The following is a 9883-nucleotide window of genomic DNA, read 5'->3' on the forward strand; positions in this document are numbered from 1 at the left end:
GATGGTTAAAGAGAAGACAAAGTTTCAAAACGATATCGGGTGGACACTCGAAGGAAAATGACATGCACAGTAAGGGGATAAAGAGGACGGAATGGGACTGAGTGGATTGGAATGCAGAGAGTTGACAGAGACTCAAATTTTAAACCAGATTCCTTCTGATCTGTGCTGTCACAGACTGGAAATATGTAACATAGTTACAGTACTAGATTACAAGAATGGAAATAATAAATATATTCTATAACTGAAACATGATTATTATATCTAATGTGTACTATAAAACAACACTGGAGATATCTCTATTGTTACCTCCCCATAGAGACCAATAACCTTATGGGGAGATGGTGGCATTGTGATATTGTCACTGGACGAGTAATCCAAAGACCCAGAGTGATGTCAGACAACTCCAAAATGGACAAGGTTTCACTTCCTAATGTGCTGTTGGAGTATTGACACCTACCTAATAATGTCAAAAATTGCCCAGGTTTGGGCCGTCCACAGAAAGCAGGACAAATCCAGCCTGGCCAAGTGCAGCCACATCAGTTCTTTTTGTTATGTATTCAATTCCCCTCACAAAACCATAACATTGTTTTACCTTTCCTAATTTTTAAAAGTTCCTCTGTGGGATCTGGGCGTTGCTGATTAAGCCGACATTTATTGCTAATTGCCCTCAAGAAAGGAGTGGTGAGCTGCCTTCTTGAACTGCTGCAGTCCATGTGGTGCAGCTACACAGTGCTGTTAGGAAGAGAGTTACAGGATTTTGATCATCAGCAAAGTGATGGAAAGGATTCTAGACAGTGCAATCAAATGGTACTTACAAAATAATAATTTGCTCCCTGAAGCTCAGTTTGGGTTCCACCAGAGCCACTCAGCTCCTAAACTCACTACAGCCTTGATCTAAACATGGATAAAAGAGGTCAACACGAGGAATCCTATCTAAATTGAGGTTAATGGGAATCAGGGCAAAACCTCTGCACTAGTTCAGTCACACCTCACACAAATAGAGATCAGGTTAAAGTCCAACAGGTTTATTTGGAATCACGAGCTTTCATCACTCCGAAAGTTTGTGAACAGAACTCGCACTCACCTGATGAAGGAGCAGAGCTCCGAAAGCGAGTGGCTTTTGCTACCAAATAAACCTGTTGGACTTTAACCTGGTGTTGTGAGACTTCTTACGACAAGAGCAGGTCAGAGGGCGGCACGGTAGCACAGTGGTTAGCACTGCTGCTTCACAGCTCCAGGGACCTGGGTTCGATTCCCGGCTCGGGTCACTGTCTGTGTAGAGTTTGTACATTCTCCTCGTGTCTGCGTGGGTTTCCTCCAGGTGCTCTGGTTTCCTCCCACAGTCCAAAGATGTGCGGGTTAGGTTGATTGGCCATGCTAAAAAAAAAAAATTGCCCCTTAGTGTCCTGGGATGCGTAGATTAAAGGGATTAGCGGGTAAAATATGTAGGGATATGGGGGTGGGGCCTGGGTGGGATTGTGGTTGGTGCAGACTCGATGGGCCGAATGGCCTCTTTCTGTACTGTAGGGTTTCTATGATTCTATGAATCCTCCCCAGAGGTCAGCCACAATGGCCGCGCCTGCGCACTGCAGTACATGGCCCATGAACAAGATGGCGCATGCGCATTGCAGAATGTTGCCCCCTATAAAGATGGCGGCGCTAACCCGAGCCTTCAACAGCGGAACAAAAAAAACGACGGCTCCCGTGTGGCAAATGGAAGGCCGATGGATTTTCGTTGGCGGTTCTGGGCCTACACCTTCTATTTATTTAGCCTCCCACACTACCCGCCGGCTCCAGTGTATTCCGCTCACCTCGTTTCTGAATCTGACCCGTTGCCAGTTTCCAACCAAACTGACCCCATCCAGAATCGACACTGCGCATGCTCCAGCTCGCTGGGCCCGGGAACAGATTGAAGGCAGCTCCGGACCAATCAGAGTGAATGAGGGGCGGACCTGGAGGACCGAGCGGGAGCGGCGGGTCCTCCAACCATTCAGACTGAATGAGGGGCGGGGCTGGAGGACCGAGCGGGACCGGCTGGTCCTCCAACCAATCAGAGTGAATGAGGGGCAAAGTCTCGGGCATGCGCAGTGCGGGTAATGGCGACAGACGGATCCCGGGTCAATAGGAGGTGGAGAGCGGCGCGCGGTGAATGTGGCGGTTGGAGAGGCTTCGGAAACATGTTGTTCAAATCCCGGGAAAGAACATCCCGGTCCCCCCCTTTGTACCAAATGGAGCCGCAGCTGGTAGTGTTGGGCCTGGGCCGACTGCCGCCCTTCTGTAGGTGGGAATGTGAATCAGTGCGCATGTGTCAGGCCATTCCACCCATCGAGGCTGCTCTGCCATTCAGTGCTTCATCTGATCATTGCCTTCACTCAATGTTCCTCCAGCCCCAACCTCCCCAACCCACCACTCCCTTGTCGGTAAAAATGGTGCATACTGGGGTAAACACAGCGTAACCTGGTGTTGTTAAAACGCTTACTGTGTCTACCCAATGACAGTAAGAAGTTTAACAACACCAGGTTAAAGTCCAACAGGTTTATTTGGTAGCAAAAGCCACACAAGCTTTCGAGGCTCTGAGCCCCTTCTTCAGGTGAGTGGGAATTCTGTTCACAAACAGAACTTATAAAGACACAGACTCAATTTACATGAATAATGGTTGGAATGCGAATACTTACAACTAATCCAGTCTTTAAGAAACAAAACAATGGGAGTGGAGAGAGCATCAAGACAGGCTAAAAAGATGTGTATTGTCTCCAGACAAGACAGCCAGTGAAACTCTGCAGGTCCACGCAACTGTGGGAGTTACAAATAGTGTGACATAAACCCAATATCCCGGTTGAGGCTGTCCTTGTGTGTGCGGAACTTGGCTATCAGTTTCTGCTCAGCGACTCTGCGCTGTCGTGTGTCGCGAAGGCCGCCTTGGAGAACGCTTACCCGAATATCAGAGGCCGAATGCCCGTGACCGCTGAAGTGCTCCCCAACAGGAAGAGAACAGTCTTGCCTGGTGATTGTCGAGCGGTGTTCATTCATCCGTTGTCGCAGCGTCTGCATAGTTTCCCCAATGTACCATGCCTCGGGACATCCTTTCTTGCAGCGTATCAGGTAGACAACGTTGCTACCAAATAAACCTGTTGGACTTTAACCTGGTGTTGTTAAACTTCTTACTGTGTTTACCCCAGTCCAACGCTGGCATCTCCACATCATATACCCAATGAGCCAGCTTCCATTGCTCACTGAAGGAGAGAATTGCACAGGCTACTGGACCTCTGAGCGAATCGATTTCTCCTCATCTCTGTCTTCAACCCTTCCTTTTAAACTGTCTCTGCAGTTCCACATTTCCCTCTGAGGGGAAACATCCTTTCAGCGCTTATCCTGTCAAGCACCCACAGAATCTTATATGCTTCAGTTACAACATTTATCTAAAATCTAATGAGTATATATACACCCTACCCAATGTTTCCTCATTTAAAAAAAACACTTTGTGCCTGGAATCAGCTCAGTGAACCTTGTCTGAATTACTTCCAATGTAAGCATATCCCATTTTACATAATCCTGCACCCTTTTACAGGGGGTTAAAAGGGGAGCAATCGCAAACCAAGAAAAATGTTTATCTCTTATTTTCTAACCACAGTTGACACATGACTCTTGTAATCTCCTTTTACAGGGAGTTGGAAGATTTGAAGTCTGTGATTTCTCTGATTCCAATGCTTCTGATATCTTTCCAGCTGCAGCAGGAGGTTTTCAAATAGTTCCAGAAGTGAGTATTATTGAGCATTCATCTACAATCCAGTGCTTTTAGTGCTATGCTCTGTTATTTGTGCTCTGTTCTACCTCTCAGGCTGGTCTGACTCCTTTCCTTTGGATCTGAATCCATATCCATCCATTGCTCTGTTTCACCTCTGCCCTCTCTGATTACCTCTGTCATTGTTTAACTCTCTATTTTTCTAGTAGTAGATTTATTTTAACCGTGTTTGGTATTTTACTGTTATTTTCTTGCAACTGTGTCTAAATGAAGCTTTCACCTTTTCCCATCCCTCAGCTATGTGCTTCTGTTACCATCTTTATCTTCCAATGGTCAGGAATTCTTTTTCCTGCACTAGAGATCATTTCTCTTTTGCTCATTGGCTGATATTAAACATCAAATCTGCACCATAATTCCCTGGAATTTAAGATTTGAAGTTACTATCAGATTAGCCATGATCTTATTAAATGGTGGAGCAGGCTTGAGGGGCTGAATGGCCTACGCTTGATCCTGATTGTATATCCATATTGATTCTGCACACTCAGATATTTTAACTCTGTTCTCTTGCCACAGTTACTAGCTAACAAGTTAAGTATTTTCAGTATTTGCTCTTTTTATTTCAGATTTTCAGCAACCACAGTATTTTGCTATTATTTTGTTGCAGGCGTTTGTCCCAGAACCGAGCCTTGAAGCAGCGATTGACCAATTAAGAATAACTTGTATCGGGGCGGGTGTTGGTTGTGGATGTTGATCTGTGTTTTCCAGTTACACACACTTTTTCACAGTGTTGGTGTGATTGAAATATGGAACACTCATGGTGCCACAATTAGATCAGTACAGATATCTCACGGGGTTGTGTGATGGAGGAGATTTCAGAGATGGGGTGGTTAAGTCTAGAGGTACAGGGTCGGAAGCTCAGTTTTGGGTAAAGGATGGCAGTGATGTTGTGAAATTAATTTCACTTCAGATAGTTGCTGGGGGAACGATAGTGCGGTTAGGGAGTGAAGTTTGTATTGGGGCAATCTCTCTCGTGTGTATGTATATATTATGTGTATATATATCACTCTCTATCTCTCTTCACCCATTGTGTCCAGAGTCTTGTGAAGGCACAGAACAGGCGGCAGGTTCCCTTCCCTGAAGGATATTATTGAACCTGTCTGATTTTTGTGACAATCCAGCAGTTTTCATGGCCACTTTTTCCCAGTGCCGGCCCCACAAATTACCAGATTCATTCAGCTCAATTTCACAATCTGCCTTTGTGTTTTTGTGGGTTCTCTCTCACGTCCTTTTTTCTGTTTTAAATCAATGTCACAGGGCTTTAGAAGGGGAGGATTTGCAGTCAGGAAACTGAAATCAAACATCACATCAAAATCTGACGGGATCACCTAATTTATCATAACCTGAATTTCATCGGATTTTGAACATGGAAGGAAAAAGCACCGTTGACAGTGGAGAGAAACTGTCCGTGTGTTCTGTGTGTGGGCGAGGCTTCAGCCAGTCAGCTGGCCTGTCGAGACACAAGCGCAGTCACAACAGGGAGAAGGTGTGGAAATGTGGGGACTGTGGGAAGGAATTCACTCATTCATCTGCCCTGCAGAATCACCAGCGACTTCATAGTGGGGAGAGACCGTTCACCTGCCCCGAGTGTGGGAAGGGATTCACTCGGTCGGCAACCTTGCTGAATCACCGGCGTGTTCACACTGGGGAGAGGCCATTCCCCTGCTCTCAGTGTGGGAAGAGATTCACTCAGTCATCCCACCTGCTGACACACCAACGTGATCACACTGGGGAAAAGCCATTCACCTGTTCCATGTGTGGGAAGGGTTTCACTCGGTCATCCCACCTACAGACGCACCAGTGAGTTCACTCTGGAGAGAGACCATTTGTGTGCTCTGAGTGTGGGAAGGGATTCATTCAATTATCCAACCCCTTGGTTCACCGGCAGGTTCACACTGGGGAGAGACCGTTCAACTGCTCCGAGTGTGGGAAGGGATTCACTCAGTCCGGCAGCCTGCATTTACACAAACTGACTCACACTGGGGAGAAGCCATTCCCCTGTTCCATGTGTGGGAAGGGTTTCACTCGGTCATCCCACCTACAGACGCACCAGTGAGTTCACTCTGGAGAGAGACCATTTGTGTGCTCTGAGTGTGGGAAGGGATTCATTCAATTATCCAACCCCTTGGTTCACCGGCAGGTTCACACTGGGGAGAGACCGTTCAACTGCTCCGAGTGTGGGAAGGGATTCACTCAGTCCGGCAGCCTGCATTTACACAAACTGACTCACACTGGGGAGAAGCCATTCACCTGCTCCGAGTGTGGGAAGGGATTCACTCGGCCATCTGACTTGCTGATACACCAGCGTGTTCACACTGACGAGAGACCTTTTTAAATGTCCAGACTGTGGGAAGTGCTATAAAAGTTCCAGCCAACTGATGTCCCAACAACGCGTTCACACGGACGAGAGACCGTTCAAGTGCACTGACTGCGGGACTGGGTTCAGGAGATCAACAAACCTGACTGTTCACCAGCGAGTTCACACCGGGGAGAGACCGTTCACCTGCTCCGAGTGCGGGAAGGAATTCACTGATTTATCCACCCTGCTGAAACACCAGCGCGCACACACTGGAGAAAGGCCATTCACCTGCCCTAAATGTGGGAAGGGATTCACTCAGTCAGCCAACCTGCAGAGGCACCAGCGAATTCACACTGGGGAGAGGCCATTCACCTGTTCCTAGTGTGGGGAAAGGATTCATTGAGTTATCCAATCTGCTGAGACACCAGCCAGTTCACGAGTAACTACCACGGTTTGGTTTTGCTGTTAACCACATCCATGTTCACTGGGATCTGGGTGTTTTTCTTCCTCCTCTTCCCATTGTACTTGGAATCACCACAAAGCTGCTTCACCATCTCCTCCTGTCAGTCACCATTCCTCTCCCAATCCCATCGTATTTCTGTCTCTGTCCACCACATCTTTCCATCTGGTCTTAGACATTCCTCCTCTCCTTCTTCCTGACAGTCCCATGTCCATCACTCCCCTCACCACATTTCCTCCCTCACTCTCCATAACAGGTGTCCAGACCATTTCAATCTCTTCTCCACCACATAGAAAGATAAAAACTAGAAGCAGGAGTAGGCTATTCGGCCCTTTGATCCTGCTGCGCCATTCATTATGATCATGGCTGATCATCGAATTCAATATCCTGATCCCTTTAGTCCCAAGAGCTATATCTCATTTCTTCTTGAAATCACACAATGTTTTGGCCTCAACTACTTTCTGTGATTGTAGATTCTTTCTTTTCAAGTTCAGTGATCATTTTCTATCACAGAATATTCCACTGCACATCTTCCAATCACTCCAGCCAGAGCTAATCTGTTTCTTCATTTCCAAATTTCCATCTCCTCCCATCACTGACCCCAGGAACTTGAAGCTACTCATATTCTTCAAGTCTTCACCCATAATCTTTACACCTTCACTCTGATCCCCTTCCCTAATCTCAACTGGACAGTCCAGAAATTGGATCTTTGGTTCATTAGTGTCCTTGAGGGAGGGAAATCTGCCATTCTTACCTGATCTGTACAGACTTGAAATGTTAACTCTGTTTCTCTTTCCACAGATGCTGCCAAACCTGCTGAGTTTTTCCCAAATTTTCTGTTTTATTTCAGATTTCAAGCATCCACAGTAATTTGCTTTTACTTAATCCAATCTTCTTAATGCATTGACCTTCCTGATATTTTTCTATCATTTGTCTTAAAAAATACCTTTGTTCTCTGTTTCTGCTGATGTTGATAAACTCAATCCCTATCATATGTGTTAATATTCTGGATAAAAGTCAAATAAATCAGCTTTGTGTTGGAACAGCCAGTGTGGTTAATAATTTTAAAATTTTAAAAGTTAGCTCTTTTTAAAACATCCTCGGTATCCCCAGTCTCCTCCATTCTTGCCAAAGCAACGAGTGTGAGGAGCTCATGGAATCATAGAATCCCTGCAATGTGGAAGGAGGCCATTCGGCCCATTGAGTCTGCACCAACTCTCCAACAGAGCATATTACCTCGGCCCTATCCCCATGCATCCATCATGGCCAATACACCCAACCCACATATCTTTAGACACTAAGGGGCAATTTAGCGTGGCCAAGCCACCTAACCTGCACATCTTTGGACTGTGGGAGGAAAGCAGAGCACCCGGAGGAAACCCACACAGACTTAAGGAGAACGTGCAAACTGCCCACCTGGTCTGGAAGTGAAACTGGGTCTCTGGCGCTGTGAGGCAGCAATGCTACCACTCTGCCTCTGTGCTGCCCCATTGTCACTAACAATCTGATCAGCTGCCTCTGCTGCTTTCCTCCCTTCCACTACCCCGGAAGTTCAAAATTGTTCTGAAGATCTGCCCAGCCCAGGCCTTAAACTGACTTCTTTCTTTAGTTTCTCTCCATCTCCCCTTGTCCCTTCAAGAGCTAATCTTGTCCATGAAACCCACCTTCCGTTCTATTCACTCTTTCCCACTAAACTGCCAACCATCCAGAGAGTTCTGGAGGAGGGTAAGTTTATGGAGAATGGAAGATGGGGATCAGTCAGAAGAGCGTTGGAAAAGTCAAATCTGAAAGTAACAAAGGCAAGATGAGAAGTTCAGCAGCAAATGAACTGAGGCAGGATGGATCTAATTGTCTTAGAGGTGGAAACAGTAATATTAGAGACGGTGAGGATATGTCGCCAATAGCTCAGCTCAAGGTCAAATAGGAAAGGAAGATTGCAATTGGTCTGGTTCAGACTGTGGTCAGGGAGGAGGATAGTATCGCTGATGAGGGTGACAAAGTTTGTGGGGTGCACGGTGGTGGAGTTCATGGACCTGAGTATTAACCCTGCACCTGGAAACCAACTTGTGATTCACCTGCCAAGGCACCCAGATTGCTCTGTACCTCAGAGTTCTGTTTGTGATATATATAAATGATTTGGAAGAAGATGTAGCTGGTCTGATTAGTAAGTTTGCGGATGACACAAAGATTGCTGGAGTTGCGGATAGTGATGAACATTGTCAGAGAATACAGCCGGATATAGATAGGCTGGAAAATTGGGCGGAGAAATGGCAGATGGAATTTAATCCAGATAAATGTGAAGTGATGCATTTTGGTAGATCTAATGCAGGGGGGAGCTATACAATAAATGGTAGAACCATCAGGAGTACAGACACACAGAGGGATCTGGGTGTGCAAGTCCACAGATCCTTAGAGGTGGCAGCACAGGTGGAAAAGGTGGTGAAGAAGGCATGTGGCATGCTTGCCTTTATTGGACAGGGCATAGAGTATAAAAGTTAGCATATGATGTTGCAGTTATATAGAACGTTGGTTAGGCCACATTTGGAATACTGCGTCCAGATCTGGTCGCCACACTACCAGAAGGACGTGGAGGCTTTGGAGAGAGTGCAGAAAAGGTTTACCAGGATGTTGCCTGGTATGGAGGGTATTAGCTATGAGGAGAGATTGAGTAAACTAGGGTTGTTCTCCCTGGAAAGACGGAGGTTGAGGGGCGGCCTAATAGAAGTTTATAAAATTATGAAGGGCATAGATAGGGTGAACAGTTGGAAGCTTTTTCCCAGGTCAGAAATGACAAACACAAGGGGTCACAAGTTCAAGGTAAGGGGGGCAAGGTTCAATACAGATAAGTATGGGAAAGTTTTTTACACAGAGGGTGGTGGGAGCCTGGAATGCACTACCAAGCAAGGTGGTTGAGGCAGACACGCTAGGATCATTTAAGACTTATCTAGATAACCACATGAACAGACTGGGAATAGAGGGATACAAACGGATGGTCTAGTTAGGAACACATGATCGGTGCAGGCTTGGAGGGCCGAAGGGCCTGTTCCTGTGCTGTATTGTTCTTTGTTCTGCAATTCATTTAAATAAGTTGCTGCTTTTTCTGTTCTTTCTGTCTGAGTGGACAAGTTCACATTTTCCCATGTTATACTGGATCACCAGTCTAATACCTGGGAAGGTGTTGTGTTATTGGGAACGGTTGAGCCTGTACTCATTGGAGTTTAGAAGAATGAGGGGTAATCTTTTTAAGTTTAAATTTTATTTATTAGTGCCACAAGTAGGCTTACGTTAACACTGCAAAGAAGTGACTGTGAAAATCCCCTAGTCG

At 46.2% G+C, this 9883-nt stretch overlaps 3 protein-coding genes and 1 pseudogene across 3 annotated transcripts in view; 2 read left to right on the forward strand and 2 right to left on the reverse strand.

Annotated features, from left to right (window-relative positions):
• The window catches only part of LOC144485002 (uncharacterized), a 397873-nt gene that overhangs the window by 347329 nt on the left and 40661 nt on the right, over nt 1-9883 (reverse strand). The gene's annotated exons all lie outside the window — the stretch shown is intronic.
• LOC144484979 (uncharacterized) overlaps nt 1-9883 on the reverse strand; it is a 565458-nt gene that overhangs the window by 162331 nt on the left and 393244 nt on the right. The gene's annotated exons all lie outside the window — the stretch shown is intronic.
• LOC144484999 (uncharacterized) overlaps nt 1-9883 on the forward strand; it is a 274616-nt gene that overhangs the window by 151772 nt on the left and 112961 nt on the right. The window lies entirely within an intron of this gene.
• LOC144484983 (uncharacterized) lies at nt 5166-6134 on the forward strand (annotated as a pseudogene).

The sequence above is a fragment of the Mustelus asterias genome, unplaced genomic scaffold (assembly GCF_964213995.1).
Source record: "Mustelus asterias unplaced genomic scaffold, sMusAst1.hap1.1 HAP1_SCAFFOLD_150, whole genome shotgun sequence".
Taxonomy (NCBI): domain Eukaryota; kingdom Metazoa; phylum Chordata; class Chondrichthyes; order Carcharhiniformes; family Triakidae; genus Mustelus; species Mustelus asterias.